General features: G+C 49.6%; 1 long non-coding RNA gene across 2 annotated transcripts in view; it reads right to left on the bottom strand.

Annotated features, from left to right (window-relative positions):
* Positions 1-23,724, bottom strand: part of LOC111558665 — an 86,861-nt gene that overhangs the window by 50,605 nt on the left and 12,532 nt on the right. For both annotated transcript variants that reach the window (XR_002739765.2, XR_002739764.2), the window contains exon 3: positions 1,601-1,692. This is a non-coding gene — a long non-coding RNA (uncharacterized LOC111558665). The remainder of the gene's footprint in view (positions 1-1,600; positions 1,693-23,724) is intronic.

The following is a 23,724-nucleotide window of genomic DNA, read 5'->3' as shown; positions in this document are numbered from 1 at the left end:
AGAGCGTGAGAGAGAATCTAAAGATGCTCTGTGCTGGCTTTGCGGATGGAGGGGGTGGGGCATGAGCCAAGGAATGCTGACGGCCTCCAGTTTTAAGCCATAAAGTTTGCGGTAATTTGTTATAGCAACAACAGAAAACTACTACACTGACAGTGGACAAGTGACATGATCAGGGATGGGAAGTTGGGGGCTATTGTAGGATAGGGAGGAGCGTGGCCTCCGCTAAAAACATGAGGCTCTCCAGTCCGGGAAGGCGAAACCTGACAGGAGATTGGCTCAAAGACTAGGCCACCGCTGTCTGATAGAACCATCCGTGATGATGGAAATGTGCTATGTCTGCGCTCTCCAGGATGGAAGCCCCTCGCCACAGGGGACTGCCGAGAACTTGAAATGTGGCCAGTGCTACTGAGGCCCTGAATTTGTAATTTGATTTACTCATTTAATTTATATTTAAGTTGTAAAAGCCACATGCAGCCAGTGGTGATGATATTAAAGAGTGGGTCCCCACCATGGAAAAGAGTGTGCATAAGGGGGAACACACACTTATTCCTTAACGTCCTCAGTGCCGGAAATCTAGCCTGCCCCAAATAGCTTAGATCAAATTAAAGAGCCACCGATTCTTCTCTGGAGATCAGATTTCTCATAACCTCTGCCATAATGTAACCACAAACCTACAAGAGGAAGAAAAAGCATCGAAACGGCATATAAAATTGCTATCGTGAAACCCATAAACTTCACAGGAGATGCAGGGAGTCCAGTCCTCGGTCAAGAAACTGTATATTAGAAGAACCTACAGTAAGCTCTGACATCGCAGTCTCCGACACCAAAAAGTAAAGATGGAAGTTGAGGCAGATAGGATTTCAAAAGCACAGAGATCTGGGACCCATTTAATAGAGAAAGACATATTCTTACACGCCTCAGAGGTCCAGGGCAAAAGCAGATGGTCACAATGCACACTCTGAGTCACAAGACAAAGTTATGTTCTGTTCTGCATCAGCCGTTTGAGAATGCAAAGCAGTGAATGATGTAATCTTAGGGAGGAAGGAAGGAAGGAAGGAAGGAAGGAAGGAAGGAAGGAAGGAAGGAAAGGAAGGAAGGAAGGGAGGGAGGGAGGGAGGGAGGGAGGGAGGGAGGGAGGGAGGGAGGGAGGGAGGGAGGGAGGAAGGAAGGAAGGAAGGGAGGGAGGGAGGGAGGGAGGGAGGGAGGGAGGAAGGAAGGAAGGAAGGAAGGAAAGGAAAGGAAGGAAAGAAAGGAAGAAGGAAGGAAGGAAGGAAGGATGAAAAGGGAGGGAAGGAAGGAAGGAGGGAACAAAGGAAAGAAAGAAAGAAAGAAAGAAAGAAAGAAAGAAAGAAAGAAAGAAAGAAAGATGGAAGGGGGAAAGGAAGAAGGGAGGGAGGGAAGGAGAAAGGAACGAAGGAAGGAAGGAGATCAACAGAGAAAATGGGTAAATGCAAAACAAGACAAAAAACTAGCTCTCCACTCTCATGCAAAACCTACACTCCAGCTTCTTGTCACTGTCACTTACCAGGACTGATCTGTGCCAGGGCTGATCACTCACTTCGAGTACTCACTTACCATTACCATCAACACCGTTCCTCACCTTATCCTTCTAAGTCACCTGCCACACAACTTCCAAATCGGGATCGGTGCGATCATCCACCACCACCGTTTCTCTTTCCAGGCTGCCGGGCCCTGCGGGGAGGAAATAACACAGTGGTTTAGGCAGGATCATCTTGAAAAGAAGGATCTCTGTGAAATATCACATAGCTTTTAAGTGTACAAGAAATCCGTATGGAAATACGGAAATATGCCATATTGGCATATTGGCATATTTCTGTATTTGGACTACGGAAATATGGAAAACTATTCAAGGCCCATTAAATAAAAAAGCAAGTGACAATGGGGCACTTGGGTGGTTCTGTCGGTTGAGCGTCTGACTTTGGCTCAGGTCGCTGCTGTCAGCCTGGAGCCTGCTTCGGATCCTCTGTCCCCCTTTCTCTCTGCCTGTCCCTCGCTCACGCTCTCTCTCTCAAATAAGTAAACCTTAAAAAAAAAAAAAGTAAGCGATAGCAAACCGCCCAGTGGGGATGGAAAATGGTACAGTGACTTTGGAAAACCGCCTGGCAGCTGCTCAGAGTGTCAAACATAGACGATTCCGTTCCCAGGAATATACTCAAGAGACGTGAAAATACGTGTCCACATCAACACTTGTAATTGAACATTCATAACAACATCCTTCCTAACGGCCAACAGGGGGAACAACCCATCATCCACCCACCACTGAATGGCTAAACACAATGCGGTCTTATCCATACAGTGAAATATTACGTGGCAATAAAAAGAACGCAGTTGTGATTTACAGTACAACATAAATGAACCCTGAAAACACCATGCGAAGTGAAAGAGGCCGGTCGCAAAAGAAGTGTTCTGTGCTTCCATTTATATTAAAGCCCGGAACAGGCAAATCCGTAAAAACAGAAAGGAGATCGGTGCTTGCTTAGGGTTGGGGGCGAGGAGACTGGTGACAGGCAGGGAGAGCGAAAAGCTTCAGGGCTTCTTCTTGAGATGATGAAAACGTCCTAAAAATGGACTATGGTGGTGGTTGCACATATCTGGGAAGATACTAAAAAACCATACACTTTTCTACGCGCGAATTGTACGTTATGTGAATTATAGCTCAAGAAAGCTGTTGTTTAAAAAAAAAAAAAAGCAAGGGGTAGAATAATGCATGTACTCTGAGCTCATTTATATTAAAACCACAAAACTACATATGCATGTAATATAAACATTTGTGAATGTATGTAAATATACAGAAGAGGATTTGGAAGGCTACCCGCCCATCTGCTAGCATGGGTTACTTCTGGAGAGGGAAGCGGGACTGCCTTCTGTAACATCACACTTCCCTGTTTCTCCTCCCACCACTCCCGTTGTTTCTTCAACTTGCTTTTCTAAGCAGTCCTTCCTCTGCCCACCCCTTTGGAATCTCATTTCACTCTTCAGGCTCTCCCTGAAGCCACGCTAACTAAGACCGTATGTTCCCCGTGGCTTCGACAACCTCCATCCAGGCCCTGACCCATTCGGTCCACAGGTACCCACTGAGCACCTGCCGGGGCCCGTGCTAGGACCTTTGGCTGCCTCCCCTCCTTCATCTGCCATCCCTCACCCAGCAAATTCCACCGGTCTCCTCAATTAACGTATTCCTCTCTCTTTCCTTCTCTCCTTGTCCTCGGCCTCCTCCGGCCTCCCGTGTAACCCGAGCCACCGCTGTCTCTCCTGGATCAGCGCAAGTCTCCTCCCTGGCCTCCCGGCCCACACAGGCCATTCTCCACACAGTGGCCAGAGCCAACTTTTAAATATTTAAATCATGCCATATCTGGCTCCCTGCTTCAAAACTCTCCAAGAGCTTTCAATTGTACTGAGTATAACATCTAAGCTCTTTACTTTGACCGAATAAGATAGAGCCTTTGTCTGAATCTCTAATCTTACGTCATCATGCTATCCTTGTTCGCTACGCTCCTAGAATTTGTTTCCTCTTTTTTTTTTTTTTTTAAAGTTTATTTATTTTGAGAGAGAGCGAGGCGGGGAGGGGCAGAGAGTGTCAGTGCAGAGCCCCATGCGGGGCTCAAACTCATATGAACCACGAGATGAGCCGAAGTCGGAGGTTTAACCGACTGAGCCACCCAGGTGCCCCGATTTTGTTCTCTCTTGAGAGTCTGTGCATTTGCAAAGTGCAAAGCTGATCCACATCTCTGCTCCAGTGTCAGCTCCTCCGAGAGGCCTTCCCTGATCATCTTGACTAAGTAGGGCCCCGACCCCGGTCAGTGTCTCATCACATCACCCTGTTTTATTATCTCCCTTACTGTCAATCTGGAATTCTTTCATTTATTGGTTTGCTTGTTTACTGTATGCCTTCCCCACCAGTCAAAGATAAACTCCATGAGAGAGGGGACTCTATCTGCCTGGTCCCTACTGAATCCCTAGCATTCAACACAGGACCCAGCAGGTGCTCGGTGGGTATCTGTGGAACGAATGGGCCAGGGTCTGGATGGAGGTTGCTGAAGCCACGGGGTACATATGGTCTTAGTGAGCGTCACTTCAGGGAGAGCCTGGAGAGTGAAATGAGATTCTAGAGGGGTAGGCAGAGGAAGGGCTGCCTACAAAAGCGAGCTGAAGAAACAACCAGAGCGTTTGACCCCCAGGTTGTTAGCTTAAGCAACTAGACAGACGGTGGGTACCATTCACCGAGAATGTAAGACTAGGGGAGGGGTGAGTGGGGGTGGGGACTGATTCAAGAACTGAGTTTTAGAAATGGTAAATGTGACACGTGCATTAGTTATCCAACTGGGAATCCTAAGTAGCTGGCTGCATATAGAAGTCTAGACCGGGGCGCCTGGGTGGCTCAGTCGGTTGAGCATCTGACTCTTGATTTCAATTCAGATCATCTGACTCTTGGTTTCAATTCAGATCATGATCCCAGAATGGTGGGATCGAGCCCCGCGTGGGGCTCCATGGAACCTGCTTAAGATTCTTTCTTTCTCCCTCTGCCCCTCTCCCTCTCTCTCTCAAATAAATAAAATGGGGGAAAAAAAAAACTAAGAAAAAGAAAAGAAGTCTAGACCTTAGCGAGGTGGTGAGTGCTAGAGAGGAGAGATTGAAAATTGAAATTCACCAGCCTAAAGGACTGAGAGCAGTGGAGATAACCTCAGAAGAAAGTGGAGAATGGGGGGAAAAAATGAGGGCCTGATGCAGAGTTTAAGATCTCCTGCATTTTTTTTTAAGTTTATTTATTTTTGAGAGAGCGCGAGCAGGGGAGGGACAGAGAGAGGGGGGGACAGAGGATCCGAAGCAGGCTCCGTGCCGACAGCAGCAAGCCCGGCGAGGGGCTCGAACCCACGAACCTCGACATCGTGACCTGAGCCGAAGTAGGACGCTCAACCGACTGAGCCACCCAGGTGTCCCAAGATCTCCTGCATTCACACCTCCAGTCCCAACCTCCTTCTTCCATGAGTTCCAGAGCCACTACCACACCACCTTATATTCACCCAACATGTCCTGAAATGACCGCATAGGCTCCCTCTCCAAAAGTGGTCCTCCTTCCGTATCCTCTATCACTTATTCGTCAGCTGATCGGGTCTCTTCTTAACATCTACGGGGCCGTTCCCCACCTTTCTGTCCCTGCAATACTTACTTCACCTCCTCAATCTCATCATCTGCTACGTGGAACTCTACAATCATCTCTTGGTCGGTATCTCTGCCGCCGACCTTGCCCCCCACTGCCGCCACTGGGGTCCTTTTAAAGCGCCTTGATTGTGGTACTTCCCTAGTTAAACCCCTTTGAGGGTTTTCTGTTGTTCAAAATAAAGTACAAATTCCTTTTTTTTTTTTTTTTAGTTTATTTGAGAGAGAGAGAGAGAGACAGAGACAGAGAGAGAGAGAGAGAGAGAGAGAGACAGAGAGAGAGAGACAGCACGGGAGGGGTGGAGAGAGACAGGGAAAGACAGAATCCCAAGCAGGTTCCACACTGCCAATGCAGAGCCCGTCGCGGGGCTTGAACCCATGAACTTCAAGATCTTGACCTGAACCAAAACCCAGAGTCGGACGCTTAACCAAAGGAGTCACCCAGGCGCCCCTAAAGTACAAATGCCTAAGCCCAAAACGTAAAAGGTTTTCAGGACCTGCTCCCTACTGACCTTTTCGACCTTATCTTCCATTTACTCCCTCGGCCTTGTATCCGAGCCTTACCCATCTATCAGTGGCCTTCACTCCTCTAGACCCACGATCCTTGTTTCTGTCCGCAAACATGTACTTGCCACGCACCCCCACTGCCACCTGTTCTCCAGTTCCATGGGGCTTCCAGACTGCTCTCCAACCAAGCCAACTTGATCTCTTCTTTCTTGATTCCCCCTCAGTAGCCTGCGCACACTCCAACTTTATCGTCGGTGACACCATATTGGATTTAGACGTTTGTGTGTCTTTCCCTCTCTGCTAGCCTGCAAGCATAATGAGGGCAGGGAGGGCACTTACTCATCTCGGTTTTTCTAGCACCGGATATAGCCTCTAGCATACCGTGATCACATCGGCCAATCTTTATCAAGTGCTCGTTAGCGCCAAGTAATTCCGGAAGTGCTTTGCACGTGTTGGTTCTTGACGACAGCCCTAAAGACGGGTACTATCACGATGCCCAACTGACAAATCTGGATATAGCGACAGAGAGGTGAAGTAACTTGCCCAAGGCCACACAGCTAGTAAGTAGCAGATACAAGCGCAGGGTCTGTGCCTGTAATCACCCGTCTCTCGGTACAGATTCAGGAAAGGCCCGTTCAATGAATGGGGAAATGGGGAATGTGGGGCATATGACTTTTTTCATGTTGTTATTCTGACCTTGCCTATTTCATCTTTTCTTTCATTTTAAAATCTCATTTCGTTCAAAGCTCAGACACAATAAAGTCCTAAAATCAAATAACGGATCTTTTGCTGTGGCGCTCCAGGGAGTCGAGGAGGGCAAACGCCATTATCCTCATACCTCTAGGCAGGAGCAAGGGAGGTTGATTTATTGGCGTTCCGTGACTAGGGCCAAAGCACAGGAAAATAAGGTAGGAGTAAACCTCATAACACCCTGCCACCGAAAACATCATAAAAGCGACCATTTCCTGAGCGCTCCAGGGACGCCAGGCACTTTGTTAAGAGTCCTACGTGGACGAGGTCATTTCACCTTGCCAACAGCCCTCTGCGATGTCGGCGCTGTTGTGATCTCCATCTTACGGATGGGAAAATAAGCCCCGGGAGGGTGGGTGACTCGCCCAAGGTTGCAGGGGTGGTAAATGGCAACGCAGCACTCGGCCGGCACCGTCCAACGGCATGCAGTCTGCGCCATGAGCCACGGTGACAGACGACTTCCGCTCGCCTGGGCCAACCGTGACTCCAGAGCTGCCCTTCCCCCGTCAGATAACCGCTGGCCACGTGTGCCTCGGCGCATCTGAATTAATTAAAGGCAAATGAAACCTCAAACTCAGCCCCGTGTGGCTGTCCTCAAAAAGCCCCGTGGCTAATGAGCACCCTGTTGGAGAACACGGACGAAGACCATTTCCCTCAAGACAGAAAGTCTTCTAGGACAGTGCTGCGCTACAGCGCGCTCTCTCTGATGCGGCAGCTCCACAAGCTTCTCCCGGGTTCCGAAGCCTTCTCTCCACTCCGCCAGTTGGGCTCCTCTCCCTTCAGAGCCCCGGGGTAACTCTGAGATGTACGGGAAGGTAAGAACTTTCAGTACCGTCCCCTCCATCGTTCGACTCCTTGGCAACATCGCCCTTTCCACCTGCTGCCCACGATTCGTCCTCGTGCCCCGGCCCGTCTGCCCCCTTCTCTCTCTGCTTCTGGGCACGCAGAGGTCCTGTGGTTATTCGTTCTCATTCTGCCCCCAACGCAGATGATTGGGTGGGGGCCACCCACTTCACAGCCACAAGTGCGGAAGGTCCCCCAGAAGCAGAGATCCCGGACTGCTGTCCGCAGCCCCGCCCTCCAGAGGGGAGGGTGCACCCTGACTCTGGTCCGGCTGGCCTCGGGGGGCCCGCTGTGACTCCAATGTGATTTGGGGGCTAGTAAAAGAGACCTGGAGCCCTTTTTAAAATCCCGAGTTACCCGATGCAGATGAAATGGGATAGGATGCGAGAGGGCAGGCGGGTTATGATCTGCTCTGCACACAGGGATGGGTGGAGAAGAAAGGAGACAGAGCACCCCAGGGATAGCAGAGCTAAGGAAGACTCACTCACTCACCCACAGTCGTGGAGAACGACATGGCAGGTTCTTAAAGCCAGCCGAAAATCCGAAAGGCACTCTGGAATACGTTATGTGACCTATCCACGCCCTTCCTCTGAATCCCAGGAGACTTATGCCTCTAATTCACTTTTCTCAGCTTGACATTAAAATGGGTAAATATTAGGGCGCCCGTGGCTCAGTCGGTTAAGCGTGCGACTCTTGATTTCGGCTCAGGTCATGATCTCACGGTTCGTGGGTTCGAGCCCCGCATCCGGCTCTATGGCGACAGTGCTCAGCCTCCTTGGGATTCTCTCTCTCTCTCCCTCTCCCTACCCCTCCCCCGCTCATGCTTTCTTTTTTCTCTCTCTCAAAATAAACAAACATTCAAAATATATTTTAAAAAATAAGTACATAGATAAAATGGGTATATATTTTCCAAGCTGATTCTAACTGATGGCTAGAGGAGGTGGGCAAGCGCGTGTAGACTGAGAAGGGTAGAGACAGCCTGGAATGATCGATTCGCCATAGAAAATCTTAACGTAGGTATCTGAGAGTCAACTATACACCCTGTCCAAAGAGGGATTCTGCCTGTCCAGGCAGCTAAAGAGTTGAGCCAGCCAAAACTTTTCTCGGAGGCCCACGCCAAAGGTGTGTTAAATAGTCCAGTCTGGGGTCTCAAGCTAGATATCTCTCAGTCCATACTGCATCCAGCCACGTGGTATGCGGTGGCCAGAGTCAGAGGCGCCCCGCAGATTTCCAAAGGACTCTGATGCAGAAGCAACCTTCAGTCTGGTTCGTGCCACTTGACAATGAGCCACGGCAGGGAAACGAAGGCCGGGAAGGCTCTGCCCCCATCCCTGCGACGTGCGGGCCATGCTACCTCTGAAAACACGGCCGTAAGCAACATTTAGGGTTCTGATTCAGTCGTGCTCGCAGTGGTCATAGCAGAGCGATGATGGAGCAGGCAAAGGACGAGGGGCCAGAAGACAGAATCAATGTTCCTGAAAGCCAGAGGACTCGCTGGAGACGTTTATTGGTTTCTGTCTTCCCTCTGAAGGGGAGAAAGTAGGTCAGCACACTCAAAGAACTGTGACCAGGAACAGTGGGTCTGAGAGGGAGTCACTCGCTGAGCCCTGCCAAGATGAAACAGTTGGAGACACGCCTTTCGTTTTAGGGCATTTGGCTGAGGTCACTTGGCTTTGGGGGAAAGTCGGGCTGCCGATCCCCTGGTGGGTATTCTCCGCAGGTCCCAGGAGCTGGGTGCAAGGGGAGGCTCGCATTTTAAAAAACCAACATCTAAATGGTTGGCAAGCACAGGAATGTTTACGAGCAAACTGTGTGCCTACTTTGGCTCTCGGACAAGGTGGACAAGGCTCGGGGCAGCCTGGCTAAATATAGACGGCACAGGGGGGCCTGAGAAGCAGGAGAGCTGGGTTTCATTTCCAGGTCTCTCCGTTAACCTTGGGGCACACTCCCTGGGTCCCTTCCCTTCATATGCTGACTCGTCCTTAGTAAGGCAGGGCTATGGAGTAAGTGTTCCCGGGCCTAGAGAACAGTTCCCACTGAGCCTGCCATGTTTTCTCGCCTCACCTTCCCTCGAAAGATCCGAGTCCGGGGAAGAGACTGGTTGTGACCAGGTAGAAGGCGGAAGAGGTGATATGCTTGTGGCAACAGTTACGCGGCCCACGGTGACCCACGGGGAGCCACAAGTCCTCCTGGACTAACCAAGGGGGTTGCCTAACCAGAGCCAGAGGGAGGCTAGCCCTCCTCTGAACTGGTCACGGAGCCCGAGAGGCCGAGCCCAAGGAAGCGATTGTGTACTTCCTGCGTCAACACCCTGGGCCCCGCTCCCGTGCCTGGCCACTTGGCACTACGAGTCAGTGCGTCCCTGTGTGGCAGGAGCTACTATCTTCTTCCGATTGTAATACTGACGAGTGTTTATTTTACGAAGTTAGATCACAGAGGAGAATATAAAGTAGAAAAATAAAAACCACTACGCCCCCACCACCTAAATATCACCACTATGAACAGCCTAGATGTAAGCTCAAGTAGTCAGGCCTGGATTCAGGCCCTGGCGTTCTTGCTTACTCACAGTGTGACCTTGGATGAGTTATATAACCTTTCTGAACCTCAGTTTTCTTGTCTGCAAAATGGTATCATACTCCTCACCGTCAAGTATTGCGAGGATGAGAGAACCCAGGTAAAGAGGGCTAGGAGTCCCCGGCAAATAGTAAGCGACCAATACCTGTTGGCCGTCATCATCATTGTCATTATTTTACGTGCTTGTGTTCAAAACCGTCACACGGATGCATCGTATTTCATTTGGGAATCGTTCGACTTCCCGACTGGCAAGCACGTCCATTGTTTCAAAGCTGCGGCAAGAACATCCACCCTTGTACATATATCGTCTCGAACGTCTCTGATCGAGCCCTCAACATAAACTTCCCAGAACTGAGTTTACGGGGTAAAAAAGAAAGCAGGAATATTTTTCAGGTCCGTGTTACAGACCACAAAGTGGCCCGCTGGCAAGACCGTACTGTATGTTGCTCCCAGCGGGGCACACAAGTGCCCATCTCTTCATACTTCCATCAACACTGAGTAACAACGTCTTTTCGAATCTTTGCCAATTTGATAGGGGGAAAATGGTGTTGTTTTCACTCACAGGACTTGGATTACAAGAAATGACACGCGTCGTAAGCTAGCCCTCTATTAAACTTATACAGGAATTCACTTGTTCGACGGCAAAATCTGTGACAAAGTCTTAGGAGCTCCTGAAATGAAAACACACAGGGACGTGTGCATAAAAAGAATTCACATCTGAGGGGCGCCTGGGCGGCTCAGTCGGTTAAGCGTCAACTCTTGATTTCCGCTCAGGTCATGATCTCACAGTTCATAGGTTTGAGAGCCCTACGCTGGGCTTTGAACTGATAGCATGGAGCCTGCTTGGGATTCTCTCCCTCTCTCTCTCTCTCTCTCTCTCTCTCTCTCTCTGTCAAAATAAATAAATAAACTTAAAAAAAAAGAATTCACGTTTAAGTAGTTGATATACTCATTTTTTCCACCATTTTTAATTGCAAAATAGAACTTACGGAAAACTGCAGATCTTGATCGCGTGTTATGAAGTAAATCCCTTTTTTATTATCGTCTACGTCAAGAAATAGAACTTTGCCAGCTGCCTCAGAAGCCTGACACGTATATTCCAATCCTAAAATTAATCGCAAAGCTGTATTTTATGATAATCTCTTCCTTGCTTTTGTTTATGGTTCTGTATCACCCAAGTTACAACTTTCAACACTGCAGTTTAGTTTCTCCTTTTAAAAATATTTTAAGTCTCTTTCACTTAGGAACTGGTACACCTGTAATCAAAATTACACTGTATTATAACAGCATATAACTTAAAGAAGCAGATGCTCACTTTTTTGAATGGTGCTTTACAAATGCATAAAAATATAAACGATTTTCCCCAGGCATATGAGTAAATAAATTATTCTGCCTCGAGTTTAACATGCCACTTTGATATAGTTACATGTGTTGGCTCCATTTTGGAGCAATATCTCCAATGTCTGTATAATTCTAACATTTTCCATTCAAGCTTAAATGTCAGTTACAAGTCAGGATTCTGATTTTCGACCTTTTTTTTTTTTTTCCTTCAACCAACTGATACATCAGAGTTCTTAGTTGCAAACTACAGAATCCCCTCTGACTAGTTTAAGCAGAACAGAAAAGTCTCAAACAATATCAGTCCACAGGATCTTTCTTTTTTTAAGTTTTATTTATTTATTTGGAGAGACGAAGAAAGAGAGAGAGACCGCACGAGTGGAGGAGGGGCAGAGAGAGAGAGGGAGAGAGAGAATCCCAAGCAGGCGGGGCGGGGTGGGGGGGGAGGGGTTTGAACCTACAAACTGTGAGATCATGACCTGAGCCGAGATCAAGAGTCGGACGCTTAACCGACGGAGCCACCCAGGCGACCCCACAGGACCTCTTGAGACCCACCCAGCCAGGCTCTGAAGAACCATGGTGCTACTCTGGCAAAAACAGCACTGCCTCTACCCTGGGTAAGACATCAGCTCCCCTGATCTTTCTCTTCCATTTGGGATTGCCAGGCTGCCGGTATCTCCCCTCAAACAGCCCCTGCAAGCCCATCAAAGAGAACACCGGGCGGGGGAGACTTCAGCTGCGTGAGGCTTGCCCCTCCGTGGCCAGTTTCTCCCGTCCAGGGCGCTGACATGTCCTAGGTTGGTAGCTAGATAAGGTGGGCAGAGAAGGTCTCCATTAGGGACTAAAGTCTGAATTTGGGGGCGCCTGGCGGCTCAGCCGGTTAAGCATCCGACTTCGGTTCAGGTCATGATCTCACGGTTCGTGAGTTCGAGCCTAGCGTTGGGCTCTGTGTTGACTGTGTGAAGCCTGCTTGGGATTCTCTCTCGCGCTCTCCTTCTGTCCCTCCTTCCCTCGCCCCCCCCCCAAAAAAATTAATAAAATAAAACATTTTTTTAAAAGGTTTGAATTTTAACCCAAGTGTGTTGAGAAGCCATCCGAGGTTGTGAATACTACACAGTGATATATCGGGTGTATACATCTGGAAAGATCACTCTGAGTGGTGAGTAGGGAGAACAGGCCATCGGGGAGACAGAAACATTTAGAAGGTGAGTAATGCAGATGGAAGTCGATGGTGGTGCAGACTGGGGTGGTTGAGAGAATGAGAGATGGTCACACTTGGGATGCGCCTCAAAGTCAAAATCCACAGGAACGGCCGACTGGCCACGGGAGGTGAGCGGAAGAGAATCAAGGGCAACAGCCAGATTCGGGCTCTCGAGCAACAGCGTGAGTGAGGCCAACCGCTACTGAGACGGGGAAGAGAGGGGAAAGGGAGGGACCGGAGCTCGCATTTTGCCATGCTGAGGTGCCGGCCTTTACGGGACGGGACACGGCAAATAGATAGTGAAGTGTACGCGAGTCTTGAGGTCAGAGGAGAGGGTCAGGTCTGGTGCTACTCCGTGCTAAGAGGACACGCCCAGAGGATACGAGAAATGTGTAAGACACAGTTGAGAAGCAAAAGTTCACGCAGAAGATCTAGTTGGTTACTCCTTGCATGTCCCCAGGAGAGCCTGGACTCAGGATGGACCCTGGGTCTCCCCTGGGAATATGGCCCTCAGAAGGTTCTTTATGTCGCTGATTGATGAGATTGTTTTCTATGTTCAGAGCAATGGGGCGCGTTGTACCAGCTCGTCGGGACCTCTCAGAATTGTCTATCAAGATTCAAGATGTACCCGGTTTCAATGTTGGAATCCTGAGTTTTGTTCCGCAAAAGCCCTAGACCGAGGGGCTCGAGCGGGCTCTCCTGGGCAGAGACATGTCACAGGTGTCCCTGTGGTTTGCTTCTACTTGCTCCTGTGTCGTCCTGGATAGGGAAGGACTTGCTTAGGTTTTAGCCAGAGGGGACGGGCACGAAGCAAACAGGATGACAGAGTTCAGTCAGCCTGAGGCTAGGGACTAAGCCTTTATTCATCTGTGTGCGCCGCAAAGAGGGCTGGGTAAGCGGGAGGTCCTCAATGCAAGTTTGCTGAACGTAGTGGAAGAGGTGGGACTGGCTGGACGGGCAGGATTTTGCATAAGCTTAGAGGAGAAGGAGGGCACGCCAGATGGAGGAAACAACTCGATGTAGGCCCCAAAGCAAGAACAGGCCGGGTTTGTTTGTGGAAAGCTGCCCTCTCGGTCTCCCTACTCCACAATGCCTGGCTCAGTCACCAAGCAGTGGGCATTTAATACAGTCTGCCACTTGCCGGGCATCCCTGTCCCAGCTTGCTGCCACGCCCTTCTCGGGCGCTCCCCTGCTTGTTTTCTGGGCAGCGCTAAGGGCGAGAGGTGACGGCACGGCATACTCCTCCCGCACCCACCCGGTCACTTGCGAGGGCGCACGCTGAGGCCGAGCGGTCTAGCTCCGGACCTCACCGCGTCGTGGACGGTGGGCCGGCCTCGCCTGCCTGCGATTCCGTGATTAGGATTCCAATTGGGACTACGCCAACTATTCATCCTCCATCCCTTACGTCGGTTCCAAAGGCAAAACTCCCAGCGCTTACGCTCGTCTAAACAGCCTTTCCTTAGTCCCAGGGCAGCCTCCAAGAGAAATCCATCAAGGAAAAGAGGAGACGCTCTCGGGGATGAACCAAAAGCTTTCTGTCTGTATGAGCAGGAACGAGAACGGGAGGTTTCGTGCCTGGGCCTCAGGGATCACCTGACATAACCATCGCCCCCTCCCGCACCGGCAGGTGCCTGAGAGATTTGTGTCCGATCACGCGGCAGCCCGTGGCCGATGCAGGACCAGAACCGAGTTTTCCCAGTTCCCGGCCCGGTGCTCTACCACGGTTTGGTGCCCTACTCGCTCCGACCGCCGGCAAGAATCGTCCCCAAAGAAGGTGGGTGCAGTACATTTCCCAGTGAGCAACCGTCCCTCCGTGAAGCACGTGAAGGGCCGGGACAGGGAAGGGCGGCAAGAGGCCGAGCCAAGGCATTACAATTACCAGGGCTGAGCGAGACATGTTCCTGACTGCTTTATGGGCTCCGCAGCCGCACTGCACCTTTGCTTTGAGCCAAGTCGAGCGTGCTCTGTGTCGTGGGATGGGGGCTCAGGGAGAAGAGCGAACAAAACAGACCTTCCTGCTGGCAAAAGTGTGAGGCCGCACTACGAAATGACCAGCAAAGGCGGGGGCGGGGGCGGGGGGGGGGGGGGGGGGGGGGGGGGGTGGGGAGCCGGGGCGACCGCTGCTACAAGTGGCAGCCGCAGAAAGCCCTGGCCCAACCGGCATCGCCTCCCACCCCGAGACCTGCCAGTTCACAGCAGCTGGTCAGAGAGTTCACGGCCATGCAAACGGGACAGGCTTGCCAGAGTGCCTTCGGCACCCCAGCCTCCGTGCCCTGCCCCGGTTTCTGACTCAGAGCGGGTGACGAATGGGCTGGGCCGGTTCATCAGCACGGGGAACCCAGGCACCGGCGAGCTGCCAGGGACTTCTTTTGGGATTGAAGTCACTTCCTGTATGGGACCCCCAAGCACTCGGCTGCACCCCCACACAGCTCAGGCTTCCTGGGGGGATCACAGGCGGGGTGAAGAAATGTGAGCAAAATCCGACAGGCAGCCGGCAGCGGAGGGAGCCCACATGGGGTCTGAAATGTGACACCTCTCCTTCCAAGCACCAAATCAGAGAATCAATGAATTCAGCATGCAGATCACATTCCTCCCCAGTGCCGGCACCTCTCTCACAGAATGAGTGTTAGTTTCGGTCCCTCACATGGCTTTGAATCTTTACTAGGGAAAAAAAAAAAAAAAAAAGCATTATAATGCCATTACAGTAAATACCTCATAAGTCTGGTTTAGGTGAGGTATTGGCAGAGTTAGAAATAATTGGATTTGAGCAGATAAGGGAATCTTATCCTTCAAACATCCAAACTTTGAAACAGTATTTTTGATGACATGAAATGGACGTGTATATACTGCAGGATTGATTCCCACGTTTCTTAACTCACTCAAATCTTTCTCCAGCTAACTCAGGGGAATCAGAAGCAACATCCTTTATTATGCTCTACCTCTTTGTTTCTCTCTTTTCAGGATATTGGGCCTCCGGCAGGCGCTTCCCCCATCTGTTTGTCTGAGCTTCTTTCCCCCCACCATCCCTCACTCCACCATTGTAATCTGTATGGCTAGGAAACAAGGCCCTAGAGAAGGGCCCGGGGAATAAAATTTGCGGCTTTGGTGCTATCTTTGTGTGCTTAAGGGAGTTGGTAGCTATTTCCTCCTTCCAGAATCGGGGCAAATCACCAGAGAACAGAAGGTGCCAGAAGCCTGGCCTAGGGTTAAGTGCTGTGCTACTGAATATCTGCCTGGGATCAGGCCAGGCCTCAAAATTCCCTGTCCCCATACCAACTCCCTGGCTCAGACAGCTCTGAGTGACAGAAAATTGGGAAGAATAGCTAAGAATAAACACGAGGCCATGCCAGATTCTTCTTTCAGCAGATGAAGTGCTGACAAAGCAGGGGCAGCGCTAGCTTTGGGAAATCTGCTCTGACCTCCGACAGAGGAGCGTCTCTGCCTTATTCCCAGAGCTGTGAAGCGCTGAGGACATTAAAAAGGTGATTTCTCGTGTTCAGGCAGATCTTTAGGGAAACCCAATGACATTTTTTCAAAAATGCACTAATCGGGGCACCTGGGTGGTTCAGTCGGTTAAGCGTCCGACTTCGGTTTAGGTCATGAGCTCGCAGTTCAGGAGTTCGAGGCCCGCGTCAGGCTCTGTGCTGACAGCTCAGAGCCTGGAGCCTGCTTTGGATTCTGGGTCTCCTTCTCTCTGTCCTTCGCCTGCTTGTTCTCTTTCTCCCTCCCTCCCTCCCTCCCTCTCTTTCTCTCTCCCTTTCTCTCTGAAAAATAAATGTTTTCAAAAATGCACTAATCAATTTTTAAGTGCACAGTACTCTATTGTTAACTAGCAGTATGTTCTAAAGCAGGTATCTGGAACGTACTCATCTTATCTTGTATAACTGTAACCTTATACCCCTTGAACAACAACATGCCATATCCCTGTCCCCTCAACCCCTGGGAACCGCCACCCTACTGTCTACTTGTATCACTTTGACTATTTTAGGCACCTCCTATAAGGGGAATTGTGCAGTATTTGTCCTGTGACTGGCTTATTTCACATAGGATAACGTCTTCTAGGTCCACCCATGACTCACCAAATTATATATATTAGTTAGCTGCAGTTCTTTGTATGCCAATTGTACCTCAAGGAAGCTAGGAGGAGAATGATGAAGAAGCCATGGGTTCAACCTTCAAGCAAAAAAAAAAAAAAAAAAAAAAAAAAAAAAAAAAAAAAAAAAAAAAGGGATATGCACTTATCAGAAGCAAGCTGAACAAGGTGAATTCTGAAGTTTCTTAACTGTAGCAAAACTTGAGATCTTTGAGGTCTTTTCTTAAAAATCTTAGGAGAAAAGCAGCACGTGCAAGTTACAATGTAACAGCAACAGCTATCATGTGTTCCTTATTTTTATAAGTCAGAAACCACTTTCAGGGTCATTGCTTCCTTTGACAAGCTGCAGAGAACACCATTCTCCCTCCCATCCTCAGCCATTACTTACTTTGGGAAGCAACCCTTGAAAACTTTCATTACTGACAGGTGCATATCGCCACTGTGTCCACAACCTCCACAGGCAAGAATTACCATGGGGTGTTGTGGGGGGAGCTGGGCCAGCCCCCGAAGGCCCAGATATGCACAAGATAAAAAAAGGGGGGGGGGATTGCCTAGATGCTGGGGTTCCTGCCTTCTGGGGAATTCTAACCCCAGAGTTCTGCCTCTGCCAGACCATTAACCCCCACAGGATGTAGAGAAGTCTCCCGCAGCCTGTCCAGTATCATTGCTAGCCCAGGATGGAAGTAAAAATGCAGAATCCACAGATCGTCATTATTTCGGTTTGGACGTCGACCAACTAGCGGGATGATGATAACGGAAAAGTTATTTATCATCTCTGATCCCTGATTTGACATTTGTAAAACAGGGGTGGTAAAACTCACCCCTACCTAGTTTCCAGATATTTGGAGAGTTAAGCATCCAAATAAATGAAATATTACAATGCAATATTTTAGTTTTTAAGGTCAATTCCTTAGAAGTCCTTGGAATGATCACATAAGTCCGGGAGATCCTTTTTTTTTTTTTTTTTTAAAGTCTGAGAGATTGTAACATTGGGGCACCTGGGTGGCTCAGTCGGTTGTGTGAAATAAATTTAAATGGGAAACTCCAGCCCAAGTGACTGTTGCATGTGGATCTTAGAAGCCCTTTAGCCAGAACGAGTTTGGCAGTGATTCTATAAGGGGATATGTGACTTACATTTAAGAACGGACTCTTTGGGTGAGTCTCCTCCAGATTCAAGAAAACAAGACCCACACAGAGCAGGGCAACGAAGCCAAAGAGGCAAAGCGAAAACGAGTCATCATAACCTCTTTCAGATACAGCCCTTCCCACCCCCTGCACCTCCTTACATCTCTGCCCCTCCAACCCCTTCTTAACCAACCAGCCGATCAGCCAACCAGCCACCGTGTGGACAGCTGACCTGTACCTGGTTTAGGGCCCACCTGTCAGAAAAGTGGAGCCGCGGTTCTGGCAGATCTACACGCCGTGGGCTGATCTACACGGACTCCGGCCCCTCTTTTCCTACGGGAGACACTAAAGGCAGTAAGAGCAGATGATATCCTTAATTTGCTCATGCCTGAGATTCGAAGGGAAAACAACGACAGAAGTGAATTGTTACAAGGGCTGGGCAACCATAGTCACCAAGTACGCCAGATTTACACACACACACACACACACACACACACACACACACACACACACACACAGAAACTCTAGGATACCCTAATGGTTATGGTTCAATTAAACACTGAGTCAGGGAGTCAGGTCAGGAACAGTCACCCACTTTCTACCTCTCAGGGTCTTGTGGGAATTTGGCCTTCACTTCTAGGGAGAAATCTGCAAATGGCTCCACGAAGTCATTGTCCTCCTGGGAGAAGGACCACCTTGGGCAGGGAGACCTTGGCTTTGGGAGGGGCGCAAGTTCCCTCTCTCAGTGATACGCAGGGACACCGAGGGAGTCTGCTCGCTCAATCTGGTCAGAGCATTCGCCGTCGGTTCATTTCTGCTGAATCAACCCTGGGGCATTTAGGACCACCACAGGCACTGAGAGCTGCCCGGCCCGTGTGAGAACAACTTCACAAAGAACAATCCTCAGGCTTTCTTATCAAACACCGCCACGGATGGCTCCACTCAGAACCAGCACCTGGGACTCGTGATAAAGGTATTTGGCCTGGAGACAACTCTTCGGTTCGCATACATCGTGACTCTTGGGGACAGAAGCAGAAGGGCGAATGTGTGTTTCACGGTCAGTAACAAGGGAGGGAAAGTACCGTAACTGACAGATGGGGGAGTGCTGCCTGTCCTGTCTCCTCCCGTAGATGAAACAAGCACTCTCTATCTCACGAAAAAGGTGGTTTGGTGCTTGCAGTCCAGTCTGTTACAGAATTAGAACATCAGCATCACGCACACATTCCCTGAGAGTGGGATGGGGAGGCGACGGTCAGTTGGTCCCCAGGGAATGTAGCGAAGGCTGTCGGTAGTCGCCAAATATACCAGGGATGCCTCTCCATGCCCCAGTCTCTCTTGCAGGTAGGTTGGGGCAAGGGGATTAGTTCCGGCCACTGAAATGGGCACGGAAGTGATACGTGTCCCTTGTGGGCTGAGGCAGTTAAGGTAGGTGGGCTTCTGGCTGTCTTTTTTCTCTGCCATGGTGCCCTTGGAGGTCATGTGTTCCAGATGGCATTGCTGCATGATAGAAAAGGGCCAACCAGTCCACGTCAAACTTTATTCATGTGCTATTTGTTACTGCGTCAGAGTCTTGCCCATCCTGACTATTACAGGAGGCAAGGCAGCAGCCCATCCAGGAGACCGGAGACTTTAGTGCAAGAAACTAACCTGGCCACACTCACAAACTCTATGAGGATGACTGGGTTTCACATTTCCCGAGACTTTCTTCAACAAAATGCTACCTCTGAGGGAGCGTGGTTCGTCCCAAGATAGTAACTTCAAGGGTAAAGGCCGCCTCTCCCAAGACACATGTCTCCGAAATATCACAAACCATCCACAATTCATTCAAGAGCTCATGAAATCTCTTCCTAGGCGCCCATCACCTCCTGCTACTTCCCGTTTGAGGACCATCACTGGACACAGAGCTGGTTTAGAGCCTCTGTATCAGAACTTCCTCATAAATTCGGGTTCCCATAAAACCAAAATGAGAGAAAAGTAAAAAAGAAGAGACACAGCCAAATTTCTCTCTATCGAGATCTTCTCAATTCCTTGAGGGCCCTGGCTCCATCCACTTGTAAAGTTCAGAACAGAAAGAAAAGAAACTTCCCTCGTTCACGGTTTCGAAACTGTCTAGATCTCAGTGAGCCAGCACGACCAGCATAGGACTGGAGGCACAACGCTTTAAAGCGCGAACCAAAAGAGCCAGGGACGAGGTTGGCTTGGTACTCTTCACAAAGAAGGGAAGACATCTGGACTACCTCTCGCCGTAACCAGCAGAAAGCCCCACCTTTCAGAACATCTACTCGCTGAGATGACAGCGACCCCATATCTGACTGCTTACTGCAAATGACCAAACTATGGTCTTAAAAAGCATTTCTTTCAAAGGCCTGTCACATTACCAGTACAAGTTTGCAAAGCCATACATAGGCATTCTATTTCCTTGAACTAGGACTTAATGAAAACTTTGATGTATTCAACCCCTGTGGAATGAAAAGGCCTGTCTGGTGGTCGGGAGCACGCAAAAGCCACGGCCTGGGCATCGTCTGGGAGCCTGCCCCTCACTCTGAAGCTAGAATCTGGTTCCATTGGGAGGAGATGGCCAGAAAAGTCCCTACTCTCTGACCCAGAAGGCCTCTTCTGAGCATTGCCCAATGCTCTGTTATACAACATGCAAAATAAATAATCAACTTGAAAAGTCAGGCAGCCAAAGCTCTGCTCAAATAATAAGCCCTTTTACAAGCTTCTTATCACCTGCCAGAGTCAGCTCCAGAGGAACACCAGGAACTCGAAATTCTATTGTTCTCATTAACTACTTGGGGGAAACGGACAAACTTCAACGGCTTTCTGAGAGGCAGAATCATAAAGGTTTTCATCCACCAGCACCCTGTCCTCGATCTCAGTAATTTAGTTATGGCTCCCATCCGACTGTCTCTGAGAGGTCTCCGTTACCAGTGCGAGCTAGAAAGGGGTCCTGGCCTTTTCAGAGAAAACATACCCCTCTTTACTTTCCCTCTCGCCTGACTGTTGGGGTGAGAAAGGGAAGAACATAACTGCCGACCTTTTCAGAAAATTCGTCGGGAGGGAGTGAAAGGGCAGGGCAGAGGCATCTCAGGTGCCCTCCTCTGCCTGTGAAAGCTCTCTCTGGCTTAACTAAAAAAGGAAAGACAAGCTCTGCTCAAGGAAAACTTCAAAAATCATGTTTGGTGCACAACATGATGATATGATGAGGATAGACTGTTGTTAACCCAGAATGGTCTCTCTGGGTTGGAAAACACAGGATGGGATCTCTCTTTTTTTTTTTTTTTTCTTTTTAAGTTTATTTCTTTATTTTGAGAGGGGGGAGGGGCAGAGAGAGGGAGAGAGAAAGAATTCCAAGCAGGCTCTGCACTCTCAGTGCGGAGCCCGACACAGGGCTCGAACTCACAAACTGTGAGATCGTGACCTGAGCCGAAACCAGGAACTGGATGCTCAACCGACTGAGCCACCCAGGCACCTGAGGATGGGATCTCTTGTGAAGGGGTCTTGTTAAGGGAATCTGGTACGAAAAATCTGCAATAAAACTCATTTCTGATGGCCCACAAAAGGGATTTTCGTATCTATTAGGACATGAGTATTCCAGGACCCTCAGCCCACAGATGCAAAGCTCAGGATGTACCTTCTATATAAACCTTACTATCCTCCCTCTACCCCTGGCTGATCCGTCTTTCAAAATCGGCTTGTCTCTATACCTAGCCTCCACACATACTGCCTTGCCCGCACTTGTGTCCTTCGCTCGCTTACGGGTTTTCCGAGAGCAGGGACCAAGCGTTACTGATCTCTGCATCTCTACTGTCTAGCACGGTCCCTGAAAATCATAGGTGTTCGTTAAATCACTGAATTAACAATAAGATTAATAGTAAATATAGTTCATACTTGAGTGTTCAGTAACTGTTTAAATTGCCTGTATTTTTTCCTCATTTTCCAGCCGAGGAAGCTGAGGCACTGATAGGTTAAGAAGCTAACACGTGGCCAAGCAACCACATAAACTATGTGACGAGGCTCTGGACCGCTCTTCCTTCTTGGCCACTACATGGACGAGTACACGGGAATAAGTGAGATGCTAAAAGGGGTGCACACATATGAAACCATTGAACATGAACTGAAATTCATCTGATTTCGAAGCCTGGCGTATTCCCACGGAAACTCACTAAACGCCTAGCATTCTGTGCCGAACCCGCTGGTAAGAATTATGGTCGTATTCCTCAAGAAGAGAGACAGATAACAAAAGCTGGCTGAGCCATTTACTACGTGCACTGTTCTAGGTACTTCACGCGTATTCACTTCTCTTCTTTTACTTGTTTTTGAAAGAGAGAGAAAGCACGAGCAGGGGAGGGGCAGAGAGAGGGAGACGGAGGATCCAAAGCAGGCTGTCACTCGGGGCTCGAACCCACGAGCCGTGAGATCATGACCTGAGCCGAAGTCGGACGCTTGACCGACTGAGCCTCCCAGGCGCCCCGCATTCGCTTCTTTAATCTTCACAAAACCTCAACAAGGGTAGCGCTATTATTACTAAATCGAGACAAAGTAGATGAGAGACTGAGGCCCAAGGAGGTTAAGCAACTTGCAAGAACCACCATTTGAACCCAAGCGGCCTAGCTCCAGAGCCCGCGCGCTTACCCACCACTCCTGTGCCGCCTGCCTCTTCCATGTACAACCATGCACGACTCCAGTTCAGTGAAATATGGGCGCCACGACACAGGAAAAGTTCTATGGAAACTCTGAGAAGGAAGTGATTCATTTTGCCTGGGGGGGGGGGGGGGCGCTCCCAGAAGGCTCTGCGGAACCAGGGACGCTTGAGCTGGGCCTTGAAGACATGAGACGAGGAAAGAAATGCGAATGCGAACAGCACATGGAGACCAGTGAAACCTCTCTGTTTCCGAAGCCATCACGAACTAAAACACAGAGCTAAGCACGGAGCCCGGCTCTACCCCATCTTCTGGTGCCGAGGCGACTTCTCAGAGAGGAACAGGGGAATAACTCGTGGAACCGTGGCCTGGATACTTAAGTCCGTTTCCCCACTTGGTTAGGACTCTGCCCTGGGGTTTAGTCGTCCTCAAAGTATCGGTAGGAATCTCTTCTCCTCTTCCTTCCGTGCAATAGATCATGTTTCCGGAAGGGGACCCACAGGCTCACTTTAGTGTAACTGAAGCCAGACCCTCCAAGGTTGGCAAAGGAGGCTGGAATCACCACGTGGGCAAGTTAGAACAGCCAGATCTCACGGCTCCATTTTTTTTGTCCCACACGTGGAGATATTCTCTCCTCTGTTAACCATGGGGGTTCTAAGTCTGGCTTCATTAAAGGCTTTCCAGGGGCTTCCTTAGAGTTTGTTCTACCCAAATCTGCTGGCAACTTCCATTCCCTCAGCCTCTAGCTTCTCTGAGGACTACTGGCTACTATGCCAAGAAATGCAGGTGAATGAGGACAAGTAAACCCCAACAACCAGTGGGCACTCTGGGGGCAAACGTCCAACTATTCTTCCCATTCTGAACACCTCTGCTAAATATCCCACACTCCGTACCATTTGCTGCTCCCTTTCTCCACTCTTTTTTTTTTTAATGTTTTTATTTATTTTTCAAGAGAGACATTGACAGAGCGTGAGCAGAGGAGGGGCAGAGAGAGAGAGAGGAAGACACAGAGTCTGAAGTAGGTCCAGGCTCTGAGCTGTCCGCACGGAGCCCGACGCGGGGCTGGAACTAGTGAACCGCGAGATCATGACCTGAGCCGAAGACGGCCGCTCAACCGACTGAGCCCCCCAGGCGCCCCTCAAAATCTAACTTCTGATATACTTCCAGCCTTGTTCTTGGTAGGTTAGACTTTGAGGGGCGCCTTGGGAGCAGCTCGAACAAAACTGCTGTGTTACACAACTCCAGAGGGCGCCAGCCACATTTCATTCGGTGCCACTGATGTTATGCAACGTGGTGACCCTGTTTCCCTCGAGTCCTCTTTCTCCAGCATCCTACACCTAATCTCTTAGCAGGTTCGGTTGGCTCTACCTGCAAAATATATCCAAGAATCCAACAACTTCTCTCCAGTTCCACTGCCAGCAGCCTGGTCCAAGCTCGTCCCCTGATAACTTATTATCCAAAAAAAAAAAAAA

This window comes from Felis catus, chromosome X (assembly GCF_018350175.1).
Source record: "Felis catus isolate Fca126 chromosome X, F.catus_Fca126_mat1.0, whole genome shotgun sequence".
NCBI lineage: Eukaryota > Metazoa > Chordata > Mammalia > Carnivora > Felidae > Felis > Felis catus.
Note: the sequence above shows the minus strand (reverse complement) of the source record. Positions and strands in the feature narration are given on the sequence as shown.